Raw genomic sequence first — 15,885 nt, 5'->3', positions numbered from 1 at the left:
AAGCTGCTCTGAAAGTCCAGTCTTCACAATGACACTTCTGCTTTCCTTCAGTCCAAATTGTCCGTGCTGACCAGATATCCCAAATTAACATAATCTCATTTGTCAGCACATAACCCATACCCCTCTCAATTCTCCCTATTACCAGATGCCTTTTGAAATGCTTTAATTATACCAGCCTCCACCACTTCCTCTGGCAGCTCATTCTATGCACACAACACCCTCTGCGTGAGAAAGGTGCCTGCAAAGTTCCTTTTAAATATTTTCCCTCTCACCTCAGACCTATGACCTCTAGTTTTGGTCTCCCCTACTCTGGGGAAAACTTTTCGCTATTCACCCTATCCATGCTCCTTATGAACTTCTATAAAGTCAACCCTCAGCCCCCAATGATCCAGAGAAAACAGCCCAGCCTATTCAGCCTTTCCATATAGATCAAACCCTCCAACTCTGGCAATAGCCTTGTAAATCTTTTCCAAATCCTTACAAAGGTTCGTAACACTTTTCCTGTAGCAGGGAAACCAGAACCGAATACAGTATTCCAAAAGTGGCCTAATCAATGTCCTGTACAGCCGCAACATGACCTCCCAATATCTGTATTGAAATGCACTGACCTATTAAAGCAAATATACCAAACACCTTCTTTGCTACCCTGTCTACCTGCGACTCCACTATGAACCAGCACTCCATGGTATGTTTATTCAACAACACTCCCCATCAAATGTGTAGATCCTGCCATGATCTGCCTTTCCAAAATCTATATTTCAAAATGGGGTCGAGAAATGTATAAGCCGTGATTGAATGGTGGAACAGATCTGATGGACTAAATGGCTTAATTTCTGCGCCTATGTCGTATGGTCTCTTGCTGTCCTGGACACACTGAGAGAATTGGAAGCAGGAATACGTCATTTGTCTTTCCAGCTTTCGCCAGTATTGAACAGTTCATAACTCGATATAAATATACTGCATCTAGATGGATAGGCTAGGACTTTTTTCACTGGAGCATCAGAGGTTGAGAGGTGACCTTAGAGAGGATTATAAAATCATGAGGGGTATGGATGAGGTGAACGGCAGGTATTCTTTCCCTAGTGTGGGTGGTTCAAGATGAGGGAGCAAATTTTGAAGGTGAAGAAAGAAATATTTTAAAAAGACATGAGGGGCACCTTTTTTTAAAGATAAAGAGTAGTTCGTTTGAGCAATCAATGTCCAGAGGAGTTGCTGGATGCAGGTACAGTTACAATGTTTAAAAGACATTTGGATAAGTCCATGAATAAGAAAGGTTCGGAGGGATATAGGTCAATCATTGGCAGGTGGGACCAGTTTAGTTTCAGAACACCGCCAGCATGGACTAGTTCAACTGAATGGTCTGTTTCTGTGCTGTATGACTCTGTAACTGTTCTGTACTGGTCTTAAAACCATTTTCTTGCATTCTCCCATAACTTCTTTGTTCTTCAAAGTCACATGAACTCAGCCTTGAATACATTCAATAATCGACCTAACTGCAGGAAGACATCCCCACTTCTGAACTCAATTCCTCTTGATGATATACCACTTGCTTTGCTCATTGCTTGCTGCACTTTCTGACAACTGGCAGTGACTGGTGTAGAAGGACACTGAGGGCCCTTTGTCTATCCACACATCACTCCTGATGAAGGGCTCGTGCCCGAAACGTTGACTCTCCTCCTCCTCAGTTGCTGCCTGACCTACTGTGGTTTTCCAGCGCCACAATATTCAACTCTGATCTCCAGCATCTCACTTTCGCCACATCTCAACATATCACCATTTAAACAATGCACCTCCTTTCTGCTATTTTTTTTACACTGCAAAGGCTATAACTTCACATTGTGGTACTGCATTTGCCATGTGTTTGCAAGTTGACACACAGACCTGGATCAACTTTTCCAGAGTCTGGCCCCTCCTTCGGTTCACTCTTGAACCCCAGAATGAAAACGTGATGAGAAAAACACTGTTGTACTCACAAATGTTAGACAGAGGAAGGAAGTTACAGTCTGGGGTGAAGTTTAACCTTATGCAGAGAGAAAAAAGCAGCAGCAGCTTCAGAGCTCACGGTCCAACCTCCGCATTTCCACAATGGCCGGCTCTGATTGGCAGGAGGACAGACTCCTTCCGGTCCTCCAAGGTTCTCCACTGCTCCATGGAAAGGAGCTCGCGCTCTCCCAAGAGTATGCGCAGTGCTTTGCTGACACTGGCAATCATGCGCAGTACTTGCTGACACCGCGGAGCATGCTCAGTGTGCAGGAATTTGTTTCAAATTTTAAAGTTAAAAATCACAAAGCACCAGGTGATAGTCCAACAGACTTATTTGGAGAACTAGCTTTCGGAGCCCTGCTCCTTCATCAGCTGATTGTAGAGTATAACATCGTAAGACACAGAATTTATGATCTTATATTCCACAACCACCTGATGAAGTAGTAGCGCTCCGAAAGCTAGTGCTTCCAAACAAGCCGATTGGACTGTAACCTGGTGTTGTGTGATTTTTAACTTCGTACACCTTAGTCCAACACGGGCACCTCCATATCATGACAAATATTAAGCGTCCAAAGGCGAATACGAGAGAAAAATGTCGAAGCTATTTTATTTTGCCGATTTTTTCCCCCTGTGCCTCGACAATTTATTTCTTTTGCATTTTATTTGGCTGCTCAACGTTTCTGTCTTTTCCCCAGGGTAGAGGTATTCCAAAACTAGAGAGCAAAGGTTTAGGGTGTGGGGGAAAGATTTTAAAAGATCCAAAAGACTGGGAATAGAACATTCACCCCTTACTGGGCGAAAGTGAGGACTGCAGATGCTGGAGATTAGGGTCGAGAGTGTGCAGCTGGAAAAGCACAGCAGGTCAGGCAGCATCCGAGGAGCAGGAGACTCGACGTTTCGGGCAAAACCCTTCGTCAGGAAATAGCCATGGGGAACTGCAGGGCTGTAGCGTAAACGAGTGAGTCTAAGTGGGATGCTGTTTGGAAGGTCGGTGTGAATGGCCTGTAGGGATGATATGGTTCCACTGCCTGAACCACGCGTCTTTTGAGAAGTGTGGGAGGAGTGGGTTCCAGTTCATGGGACACTGACACGAGTCCTGGAGAAGGTGGCATTTGTGCTGTCTCTCTCTTCACATTTTGCCCCCCTGTCCATTTTCTCCCCATCCACTGCCCCCTGCCTATTCTCTCTCCTCACACCGCACCCTCTATTCTCCCCCAACCATCTGAACCCCAGCCTGTTCCCCTGTCCATTTCCCTCCCTTCTCCACAACCACCAGCGACCCCCCAACACACGCCCCCAACAATCGTCCTTTCTCGTGCCTCAGCCCTCTTTGATCGCTTTATGAAGTCTTTCTCAGGGGAGAGAGAGAATGGATGGTGATGACTTTACCTGGGAGACACGGCATGTGAGAAATAGCTGATTTTTAAAATTGAGAATAACTAAAACCATATATTCAGAAACTTCGTTAAAGTCGGGAAAAATGTTATTTTTTTCAAAAAACAGCTGCAGAAATCTTTCTGAAACTTGCATTGATGTTTGTGCAGTTAGGCCACAACAAATGACAGGCTGTAAGGAGTGAATGAGTGAATAAAAGACAAGTCCAACCTTGCCCTCGAGGAGAAAGTGAAAAATGCAGATGCTGGAGATCAGAGTCGAGAGTGTGGTGTTGGAAAAGCACAGCAGGTCAGGCAGCATCCAAGGAGCAGGAGAATCGACGTTTCGTGCATAAGCACTTGGCACTCGGCCATCGCTCCTTCAACCCCCCTGTGATGGCGCGTGAACTCGCTGGTGCCTCCGCAGGTGGGAGGAGCAGGTGAATCCCTTCCGGCACATACAGCAGGTGAATTGCCTCTCTCCAGGGTGGACCCGCTGGTGGGTCAGCAGTGCAGCTGACTGAGTGAAACCCCTCCCGCACATGGGGCACGTGAATGGCTTCTCTCCCTTGTGGACTCACTCATGCGTCTGCTGATGGCTGATCCGACTGAAGCCTTTCCTACACACTGAGCAGGTGAATGGCCTCTCCCGGTGTGAATCCGTCTGTGGGTTTCCAGCAGGGATGGGGAAGGGAATCCTTTCCCAAAGACCCCACATTTCCAATGTTTCCCCTTTGGAGAGAACTTTCCTTGTGTTGCTCTGGGATTGAAATTACAATCAGAACAGGTACATAGCCTTTCCCACCTTGAGGGGTGAGACTTTGATTCCTCCAAGCTGAGTAAATGGTTTGAAGCACTTTTCACAGTCAGCGCACTGAATCTCCCTCACTCGGTGTCTCAGTATTCTTCCTGCCACAGGACTGTCCAAAATCTCTCAAACAAACAAACAAAAGCAAACATGCTTTCTTGATTGGAATGGCTGCTGATATTCAAGTCCCAATGAATCAAGCGGCTCTGTCAGAAGTTGATGTATAATTTGCTATAAGATTTCTTTCTGCACGTCTTCTTGCAAAGAAAAATCACAAAATAAGTGATCACTGTCAGTACAGTTAATGAACATAACATTGGTGGCGCTTCCTGTAGACTGCGAGATGTCTGCTGATCACATATTATCCAGGCCACAGAAACCTGAAAACCCTCATGCTGCCAGATCGGCTTAGCTGTGCATGGAGGAAAACTTCATTTCAGTGACAATAACATGGAACAAACTGCCTACAAAGATGCTGGAAATGGAGCTGAATCAAGGATATGAAAATGAAATGTTAAGGCTGCTTGAGAAAAGAAAGGCAGTAAAATTGCTGAATGACTTCCTGCTGACCTATTAAATAAAAAATTATGACAAAAAAAGGACGTAACTCCATTACTACATTAGAAGGTGAATAATAATTACAACAGAAACTTTTACAACAGCCAACAATATCAGATATACACCATATAGAACAAAGAACAAAGAAAGTTTACAGCCCAGGAACAGGCCCTTCAAGCCTGAGCCGATCCAAATGTACTGTCTAAACCTGTCGGTCAATTCCTTAGCATCTGTATCCCTCTACTCCCCACCCACTCATGCATTTATCCAGACGCATCTTTAATGTATCGACCGTGCCTGCCTCTACAACCTCTGCTGGCAACGCGTTCCAAACGCCCTCCACCCTCTGTGTGAAGTAAAACGCGTTTTCGCTTTGAATAAGTGCTGCCCTTGCCGCGTTCATTGTAATGGTAGCTTTGCCTCATTCCTAATTCAGGCAGTTGGATCTCGTTTAATGAAGCTGCTTTTTGAGAGTATTGACTAGCCGTTTTTGCACAAGGCAGTGTAAGAAACAAGGGCTCGTCCGGGATTTGAACCCGGGATCTCTCGCAACCCCACGTATCAGAAAACCCGAAGCAAGAATCATACCCCTAGACCAACGAGCCACAGGCCGCAGGCGCCCTACATGTTTTGAGCAATGTGCCAATCCCTTAACTGCTACTCAGTTCCTTGAGAATCTAACCTTTTAGTTGTGAACATGAGGAAAGGACCAATCCTTTTCTAGGGTGCAACTGTATACGTGCCAAACTGAGGGAACACACAAGGAAAATAGCTTTAAGAGAGATAGAAAGTATTTGAGCACCTTTGGAGTGTCTGCTCCCTCCCAGGATTCACTCCAGTTGCTACAAGTGAACAGTGTTTCACCCACCCCGACCTCCCCTTCCCCCTCGCTGCTGGAGGATGGTATATGGAAAGGGGGAGACATTGCTTTGCTCCCAGATGTTGCCCAGAGGGAGGGAGTTTCACTCTGAAACTGACAGGGCTGCATCCGCATTGTGACGTCAACAATGGAGGGCGGGCCGGATAGCTGTCCTGCAGATGAGGCACGTGTGGAGGGGAGGGCACTTTGCAAATCCCATTCTCCTCCAAGTCCATGCAGATTGAGTTCAAGCAAAGCATGGGGTTTAAATATACTATAGAACACCTCCTTTGTGCCTTGGGAAAACTCCGGCCGCGGGAAATGCAGTGTTACAGATTCAAAGTAACAGAAGCAGGAGTAGAGCATTTGGTCAAGCCTGCTCCGTCATTCATTCAGATCACAGCTCCACCAACCTGGACTATCCCGACTACCCTTAATTCCCCTACCATGCAAACACCCATCCAACTGCGTCTTCAATAAACTTCATGAAGCTGTCTCAACTGCTCTCTTGGGCAGAGAATCCCATGGAGTCTCACAGAGTGACACAGATGTACAGCACGGAAACAGACCCTTCGGTGCAACTCATCCATGCAGCCCAGATATCCTAACCTAATCTAGTCCCATTTGCCAGCACTTGGCCAAATCCCCATAAAACCTTCCTACCCTCCAACCTCCAACCCTGGCAACATCCCTGTAAATCCTTTCTACACCTTTTCTAGTTTCACAACATCTTTCCGACAGGAAGCAGACCAAAATTACATGCAATATTCCAAACGTGGCCTGACCAATGTTCTGTACAGTGGCAACATGAGCTCCCAACATCTATCCTCGATGCTCTGACCAACAAAGGAAAGCACACCAAACGCCTTCTTTACTATCCAATCTGCCTGCGTCTCTACTTTTAAGGAACTATCAACCTGAACTCCAAGGTCTCTTTGTTCAGCAACACTTCCAAGGAACTTACCATTAAGTGTAAAAGTCCTGCTCTGATTTGATTTTCCAAAATGCAGCACCTCATATTTATCTACATTAACCTCCAACTGCCATTCCTCAGCCCATTGGTCCATCTGATCAAGGTTCCGTTGTGATCTGAGGTAACTTTCTTTACTGTCCACTACACCTCCAATTTTGGTGTCATCTACAAACTTGCTAACTATACCTCCTCCGTTTACATACAAATCATTTATATAAATGACAAAAAGTAGCGGACCCAGCATCAATCCTTGTGACACACCATTGGTCACAGGCCTTCAGTCTGAAAAGCAACCTCCATCACCACCCTCTGTCTTCTGCCTTCCAGCCAGTTTGTATCCAAATGGCGAGTTGTCCCTGCATGCCATGAGATTAAACCTTGCTCACCTTGAGGAACCTTGATGACCGCCTTCCTGAAGTCCATATAGATCACGTCCATCGCTCTGCCCTCATCAATCCACTTTGTTACTTCTTCAAAAAACCCAATCATGTTCATGAGACATGATTTCCCAAGCATAAAGCCATGCTGACTATCCCTAATCAATTCTTGCCTTTCCAAATACATGTAAATCCTGTCTCTTAGGATTCTCTCCAAAACCTTGCCCATCGCGGATGTCAGGTTCACTGGTTTATAGTTCCCTGGCTTTTCCTTACCACCTTTCTTAAATAGAGGCACCACGTTAGCCACCCTCTAGCCTTCTGGCACCTCACCTGTGACTATTGATGATACAAATATCTCAGTAAGAGGCCCAGCAATCACTTCCCGAGTTTCCCACAGAGTTCTCGGGTACTCCTGATCAGGTCCTTGGGATTTATGCACTTTTCTGCATATCAAGATATCCAGCAATTTCTCATCTGAAATATGGGCATTTTTTCAACATGTCACCATCTACTTTCTCACATTCTAGATCTTCCATGGCCTTCTCCACAGTAAACACTGATGCACGATATCCGTTCAGTATCTCGCCCGCCCCCCCCCCCCCCGCCCCCCCCCCCCCCCATTCTACTGCAGCTCCACAAAGGCCACCTTGCTGATCTTTGACGGGCCCTATTCTCTCCCTTGTTATCCTTTTGTCCTTAACGTATTTATAAAAATCCTTTGGGTTATCCATGACTATTTGCCAAAGCTATCTCATGTCCCCTTTTTTGCCCTCATGATTTCCCTCTTAAGTATGCTCGTACTGCCTTTTCCTCTAAGGATTCACTCGATCTCTCTGCCGATACCTGATATATACATCCTTTTTTATCTTAACCAAAATCTCATTTTCTCTAGTCATCTAGCATTCCCCAAGCTACCAGCCTTTCCTTTCACCCGAACAGGAATATACTCAAATGAAGGAGCGTCGCTCAGAAAGCTAGTGTGCTTCCAAGTAAACCTGTTGGACTATAACCTGGTGTGGTGTGATTTTTTAACTTTGTACTCCCCAGTCCAACACCGGCATCTCCGAATCAGGAATATACTGTGCCTGAACTCTTGTTATCTCATATTTGAAGGCTTCCCATTTTCCAGCAGTCCTTTAACCTGCGAACATCTGCCCCCAATCAGCTTTTGAAAAATTTTGCCTAATACCTGAGTCTTCCTCCAATTTAGGACCTCAACTTTTAGATCTGATACATTATTTTTCAATCACTGTTCTAAAGTTAATAGAATTATGGTTTACCCTTAGGTTTTGCACCCACGCCAGTATGTACATCCACATTGTGAATTATAAAATGTCCTTGTACACACTTAACAAATTCCTCTATTTGGCAGATAGGAAAATGGGCAGGAGTTATACCTTGGGTCCACTCTTCCTTCATTCCCACCAAGCCTAACCCCATTCCCACCCCAATAGTCCAATGGCACTTTCCCCTGCAACTGCCGAATGTGTGACACCAGCCCATTTACCTGCTCCCTCCTCTCTATCCAAGGGTCCAAACTTACCTTCCAGGTGAAGCAGCACTTGACCTGCACTTCCCACAACCCAGTCGACTGCAGTTGCTGCTCATAATGTGGTCTCATCTACATTGGGGAAAACGAAGCATAAACTGGGTGACTGCTGCACAGAACATCTACGTTATGCCTGCAAAAAAGACCCTGAGCTTCCAGTTGCCTGCCAATTCCACACTCCACCCTGTTCCCTGGCCAACATCTCTGTCTCAGGTTTGCTGTAGTGTTCCAGCGAAGCTCAGCACCAGCAGAACGAAGAGCACCGAATATTACACTTGGGGAGCATACATCCCTCTGGTCCCAATATCAAATTCAATAAGTCTCGGGCCTGAACTCCATAGTATCCTCGTCCCTTCCACACACACCAAGCCTTGTTATCACATAGTCTGTCATTACACACTACCTATTCTTAGCCACGAACAGTCTCCATTCACCCTCCCACGCAGATCGTTATCAACTTCCTTTCCTGTCCACAGTTCTTCCCTCGCTTTGGGCTCTGTCCTGATCTATCATTAACTGCGTCCGCCTTCCTCCCATATAAACCAACGTTTTCCCAATCACCATCAGTTCTGTGGAAGGGTCACCGGCTACTCCTGTTTTTTGTTTCAGATATACAGCATCCACAGTTCTTTCACCTTTTTATTGAGGTAGATTTGGAAATTACTTCGGGAGACAGAAGGAGAGGGGACAGAGAAGAACACCCATGAACTGTTGATCTCCGTTGTTACTCATAACGTAAAATCATTGCAGTGCGATCACTTCCCTTAAGCATGAATAGAGGTTGCGGGCTATGCGTGACCTTGTGGCGCAACGGTAGCGCGTCTGACTCCAGATTAGAAGGTTGCGTGTTCGAATCACGTCAGGCTCACTGACGTCAACTTCCTCCATTTCAAATCAAGAAAGGAGTACTTCACTCCGGATATCTGTTGAGCCAAATCTTCTTTGCGGAAATTTTCGATCACACGTGAAGCTTTGCTGTCTGTTTGATTTGTGAACACTGTGTCAGGGAGGTGGTGTGCTCCTTGTCTGGGTAAATGCTCAGCTCCCCCAGTTCATCACGGGATTTAAACACAGCCGTCTCCCTCTGGGCAGCCGCTTCAATCAGTTGGTGACAGCGCGGTGTGAATAACGTAATACCGATAGTTTTACAACATAATCCAGAGACTCCCAGCTTTATGTTTCAATCTATCAGGAGAGTGTTAGCGAGTTCAGATACAAATGTTTCCCACCAACTGCAAATCCTTTCCTCTCACTGGACACAGTTAAAATTATCTTTATTCAACAGAAGGAGCGGAAACTCTAGTCTGATGGCCTCTCTCCACATTAACGGTGAGCCTGAATTTTATAAACGGTGTCAGTAAAATCCAGTGGCGGACACGGATTTGGTTCAATCGATTTTTTTTGCCAAGAGTAATTCACCGAGAGGATGCTGCTGTGTGAAACAGCGTGGGGAATTACTGCAGGGCCTCCTGCGCATGAGACACACCGCAACTGATGTGTTTCACCTTCACCAGGCTCAACACAATATGTAAATAAGTGTCTCATTCTGTCGCCTTCTCCCTGTAAATCTGCACATTGTTACATTGAACATGCCCCACCGAATTCCCATTTGTGTCCATTGAATCTGCCTCTTTGTCACTGTCAGACAGCGACTTACTGACCCCACTCCCTGTGCGAAAACGTTCTTCCTAATGTCACTTTTACTTATTTTCCTGATGACTTTAAATCTCTGCCAAATTATTCTCGATCCTTTCAGGCCTGGGAGCATTTGCACTGCATTATTTCCTCTGTCTAAAACCCTCATGACGTGGAAAACTTCAATCAGACCAGCTTTCCGCCCTCTGTTCACCAAAGAGAGCTGCCCCAAACTTGCCAATCTCCCTTCATTGCTGACATTCCTCAGGACGGTACCATTCACATTAACCTGTTCAGCGCCGTCTGCAATCACTTCACTTCCCCGCTTCCTGAAGTGTCACCCTCAGAATTGAGCGTAATACAGGTGGAGGATTCATTCAGACTCGGATTGCGCGGGCGAAAAATCTGCAATACTTGTTCTCACTTTGAACAAGTGTTTCCCTTCGCCGTGTTCACTGCAATGGCAGCTCTGCGCCGTTCCTAATTCAGGCGGTCCGATCTTATTTAACGAAGCGGCTTTTTGAGAAAATTCATCAGGTATTTTTGCTCAGGTCAATTTAAGGAATGATGGTTCGCCTGGGATTGGAACCCGGGAATTCTCACACGGCTGCATATGCTCGAAGACCCAAAGCTAGAATCATATCCCAGACTAACGAGCCATCTCCGGAAGCAGCTGAGACTTGCTCAGTATTAAATCCATTGTGCATTGCTCCCAGAATTGCAAGTAAGTAAGAGTTTCAAGAACATCTGCTTCTCAATCTGTCTCGCTGCTTCCAGGACGCTGCTGTTTGTCCCGTCCCCAGGGACCGGGCTCTCTCCACTGGTGGATAATTGAACCATTTCGTTTCTACTTGCAAGATGTGCTGGTGGAAGGCAGAGCCCATTCACTCTTCTGCTCTCTCACACTATTACGTGAGGCAGGAGAAGTCAGTGACAGTCATGCGGAGGAAATGGGCAACTTTGAACGTGTTCCAAAGGTCCTGTTAACGGAGAGATAGAAAGATGCTGTGCTGTCGGGACAGAGAGAAATGGACACCGGAGACTCTTCCCTCAGGTAAATTGATATGAGTGCATTTTTGTGCAGCCTGCTTGGTGTTCAGAATTTGTCTTAACACAACAATCCTGCAGGAAGTCTTTTGTTACACCGTTGGTTTCTTTACTGCGGGCAATGGACTAAAACAGCAAGTCATGTGTTTCAACTTCACCGGTTCATTGCCATCTGAGAGAAGAGGTTTCACACGAGATCAGGACACACCGTCAGAGAACAGGACAAGACAACTCAGAGCTCCACAAGGGTGCCAGCGCAACTGTGTAAGTTTGACTTGTGTATCGATGTGATATATTGAGCTCAGATACCCAGATTTGTTTTGGGAAACAAATGACATGGCAAGGAAAAGAACAGAGCGCCGTTATACGGGAAAGCTACGAAAGACATTATGTGAGTAGGAGAAAATGGTTTCGCTTCTGGGTTATGATCCCATCATGCACTCGCTGTGCCATTCTCCTGCATTGCACGGTAGCTTTTCCAGAGAAATATTCAGCTTTTCATCTGGCGTGTGACTTGCATGTTCGAGAATGACGTCAAAAGATCTTCACTGCTGTAGTGTCATGTGCTGTTGTGCAGACATGTCGCCGATGTGCAAATATAAACTCAGAGAGTAATGTACACTAGAGACTCTGAGCCAGCTGAAACTTGCTCAGTGTGAAATACATTCCACATTGCTCCAAGAATTGCAAGCAGCAAAGTGTTTCCAGAACATCTGCTTGTCATTCTGTCCCAGGGGCGCTGATGTTTGTCTCATCCCCAGGAACTGGTCTATCTCCACTGGCGGATAATTAAACCAATTTGTTTCAACTTGTCCGCTTTTCTGGAGGGAGGGAAGAGTCCATTCGCTCTTCTGCTTTTTAACTCCCAATCCCTTGGGGTGAGAGGTATCACTTACACTTTGTGGGCGGCACGGTGGCACAGTGGTTAGCACTGCTGCCTCACAGCGCTAGAGACCCGGGTTAAATTCCCGCCTCAGGTGACTGACTGTGTGGAGTTTGCAGGTTCTCCCCGTGTCTGCGTGGGTTTCCTCCGGGTGCTCCGGTTTCCTCCCACAGTCCAAAGATGTGCAGGTCAGGTGAATTGACCATGCTAAATTCCCCGTAGTGTTAGGTAAGGGGTAAATGTAGGGGTATGGGTGAGTTGGGCTTCGGCGGGTCAGTGTGGACTTGTTGGGCCGAAGGGCCTGTTTCCACACTGTAAGTAATCTAATGAGTGGGAAGTGAGTAACTTTGATTGTGAATTTCCTCCAAACTTCTGTTATTGGAGAGATAGAAAGATGCTGTGCTGGCGGAGCAGAGAGAAATGGACACCGAGGACTCTTCCCTCAAGTAGATTCATATGAGTACATTGTTGTGCAGTCTGCTTGGTGTTCAGAATTCGTCTTCACGCAGCAATCTTACAGAAAATCTCTCGCAAAGTGGGCATCGCTTTCATCGCTGCGACCGCGCAACAGTTAACATCTGAGCCTAAGTGCCCCAGATGAAGAGAATCCGAGTGAAACCTTCACTCACTGAGAGTCATCCCCACGGCACTGAGCTGCGGGACTGCAGGCAGTCCAACACGGAAGGGACGGTTAAATGAACCATTGTCGCTCCCTCAGCCTCTCTGTCCCATAGACAGGCAGTGGGACGGCAGAAACGCGTACCATCGTTCTCCCGCCGACAGAGGCGGTCCAGCCCATCGTGTCCACGGCGACTCGCTGCCACTTGTCTCTCTCTGAGGTGATTCACAATGACTGATATCTGTCCGAATACTAAGGGGCTGTGTCTGAATGGTGATACCGTTTCTGACATGCTGATCGTCTTTTCATTCACGTACGAACCGGCGTGGCGAATTACGGCAGGCAAGGCACGAAATCACAAGGTATGCGTCTCAGCTCACTGGCATCTCAGAGAAGTGGGTTTGCGATTCAGTTCGTAGGAAGCCGACGAAAAACAGGAGAAGACCACTCAGACTTCGAAAACCAAGTTACTTGAACGGTGTGAGTTTCAGGATGATCCGGGGCATTCAGACAGTCGTTTGAAAGGCAAGATGCTGAGCACTATCACAAAGGTGAGTTGCTGTAGAAGACACTGAACAATAGCAGAGGATGGTTTCGAGCCATCGACCTTTGGGTTATGGGCCCAGCGCACTCCCGCTGCGCCACTCTGCTCTTACGCACAGTGCTCAATTCCACAGGTCCCTTCAGACTTTCGTCTGGCGCCTGGCATGCACGTTCGAGACTGATGAGAAAGTGAGGTCTGCAGATGCTGGAGATCAGAGCTGAAAATGTGTTGCTGGAAAAGCACAGCAGGTCAGGCAGCATCCAGGGAACAGGAGAATCGACGTTTCGGGCATAAGCCCTTCTTCAGGAAGTTCGAGACTGATGTCAAAGATCTCCACTGCTGTCGTCTTATATAGTGTTGCGCAGACGTATGGAGGCTGTGTAAATACAAACTTTTTCTAACTTCCCACATTCTGTTGGTCGAACTGTGATTTCACTCTGAATAGATGCCATGCGGCCCACCTTCGCTCTGCTGGATCGACACAGTAAGTAAACGTGGGTCTCTATTCGTATCATTCTCTTGCCTTCTCCATGTAATTCTGCACATTGTTACTTTAAACATGACCACCGAATTCCCGTTTGCGTCTAATGAATCTGCCTCTTTGTCAGTGTCAGTTAGGGATTTACTGACCCCAACCACCACTCCCTGTACGAAAGCGTTCTCCCTAATGTCACTTTGGGTTCTTTTCCTCATGACTTTAAAACTCTGCCGAATCGTTGCCGATCCTTTCAGGCGTGGGAGCATTTTGACTACATTACTTTCTCTGTCTCGACGTCGCATGACTTGGAAAGCTTCAATCGGGCCAGATTTGAAACTTCTGTTCTCCGAAGAGAGCTGTCCCAAATTTCCAATCGACCCTCATCGCTGACAGCCCTCAAACACCGCACCACTCACGTCAACCTATTCAACGGTATCGCCAATCATTTCACTTCGCTGCTTTCTGTCCCATTGGTACGTCAGGGAGCCCAACCTGGTTTAACGAAGGTGCTTTTTGAGAAAATTAAGCCGGCACGTTTGCATAAGTCACAAAACGCGGGCTCGTCCGGGATTTGAACGCGGGATCCCTCGCACGTTTGCGTCGACGAAGAGCCAAAGCAAGAATCATACCCCTAGACCAACGAGCCAGCCAACTGGCGCCCCTGCGCCCCCACTCTACCTCTTGAATCAGCTGAGTCTTGCTCAGAGTGAAGTACAGTTGAAATTGAACAGACTGGGGCTGTTTTCTCTGGAACGTCGGAGGCTGAAGGGTGACTTCATGCAAAATTATGAGGGGCATGGATAGGATAAATAGGCAAAGTCTTTTCCCTGGGGTCGGGGAGTCAAGAACTAGAGGGCATAGATTTAGGGTGAGAGGAGAAAGATATAAAAGAGACCTAAGGGGCAACTTTTTCACGCAGAGGGTGGTGCATGTATGGAATGAGCTGCCAGAGAAAGTGTCGGAGGCTGGTACAATTGCAACATTTAAGAGGCGTTTGGATGGATATATGAATAGGAAGGGTTTGGAGGTATATGGGCCGGGTGCTGGCAGGTAGGACTAGATTGGGGTGGAATATCTGATCGGCATGGACGGCTTGGACCGAAGGGTCTGTTTCCATGCTGTATATCTCTATGACTCTTTGAACAGCTGCTTCTCATTCTGTCTCTCAGCTGCCGTTTGTCCATCCCCAGGTACCGGGCCCTCTCTACTGGCAGAAAATTAAACCGTTTTCTTTCTAAACTTTTCTCTGACACCGGAGTGACCAGGGACAAGCATTGCCCTCCTCAACATAGGGTACAGAGAACAGGAGAAGACCCCGCAGACCTCCACGAGTGTATCATCTCAGCTGTGCACATTGGGCCAGTATATCAATGTGAAATATTTACGTCGAAGTTTTTTGGGAAGCAGATGAGAAGGCGAGATGCACAACAGTGCGCCGTTATACGGGAAAGCTGCTAAAGACGACATTGAGTGAATAGGAAAGATGGTTTCCCTTCTGGGTTATGCTCCCATCACGCACCGGCAGACATATCGCCGACAAGCAAATATTAACTCTGTCTAAATTGCCACATTCTGTTTTTACGAACCGTGACTTCACTCAGAAGCACAATTTACCCGCTCCCTCCTGAATATCCTTCCAGGCTCGAACATACCTTCCAGGTGAATCAGCACTTCACCTGCACATTTGCCGCAACCTAGTCTACTGCATTCGCTGCTCATAGTGTCGTTTCCCCAACAGAACATGATGTATAAACTGTGTGACTGCTTCGCAGAACATCTCGGTTCTGCCCGCAAATAAAGGTCCTGAGCTTCTGCTTTCCTGCCACTTTAACACGCCACCCTGTTCCCTGGCCAACATCTCTGTCTCAGGCTTGTAGCAGTGTTCCAGCAAAGCTCAGCTCCAGATGGAAGAACAACGCCTCATATTCCACTTCAAAACCCTACAGCCCTCCGGTCTTCAAGATCGAGTTGCATGACTTTACGGCCTGAAATCCCCCATGTCCTTGACCCCTACCACACACATACGAGCCCTTGTTATCACATAGTCTGCTACGACACACTACTTATTGTTAGCCACGAACGGTCTCCATTAACAGCTATTCACCCTCCCACACTGATCGTTATTCACTCCTTTGTCCCTCCTATTGTTCTCTCTCTCTGAGTTGGCGGGAAAGAGAGCATTGTACACTGGAGACT

General features: G+C 46.9%; 1 protein-coding gene and 1 non-coding gene across 2 annotated transcripts in view; both read left to right on the top strand.

Moving 5' to 3' along the window:
- The window catches only part of LOC148143683 (uncharacterized), a 98,474-nt gene that overhangs the window by 75,540 nt on the left and 7,049 nt on the right, over positions 1-15,885 (top strand). The gene's annotated exons all lie outside the window — the stretch shown is intronic.
- Positions 9,280-9,351, top strand: trnaw-cca (transfer RNA tryptophan (anticodon CCA)). The gene has a single exon. It is a non-coding gene; the product is annotated as a tRNA-Trp (tRNA).

Source organism: Chiloscyllium plagiosum, unplaced genomic scaffold (genome assembly GCF_037043375.1).
Source record: "Chiloscyllium plagiosum isolate Xiang-an unplaced genomic scaffold, Cpla_swu_hap1 HiC_scaffold_27, whole genome shotgun sequence".
In the NCBI taxonomy this organism is placed as follows: domain Eukaryota; kingdom Metazoa; phylum Chordata; class Chondrichthyes; order Orectolobiformes; family Hemiscylliidae; genus Chiloscyllium; species Chiloscyllium plagiosum.
This window is presented reverse-complemented; position numbering and strand designations above follow the sequence as displayed.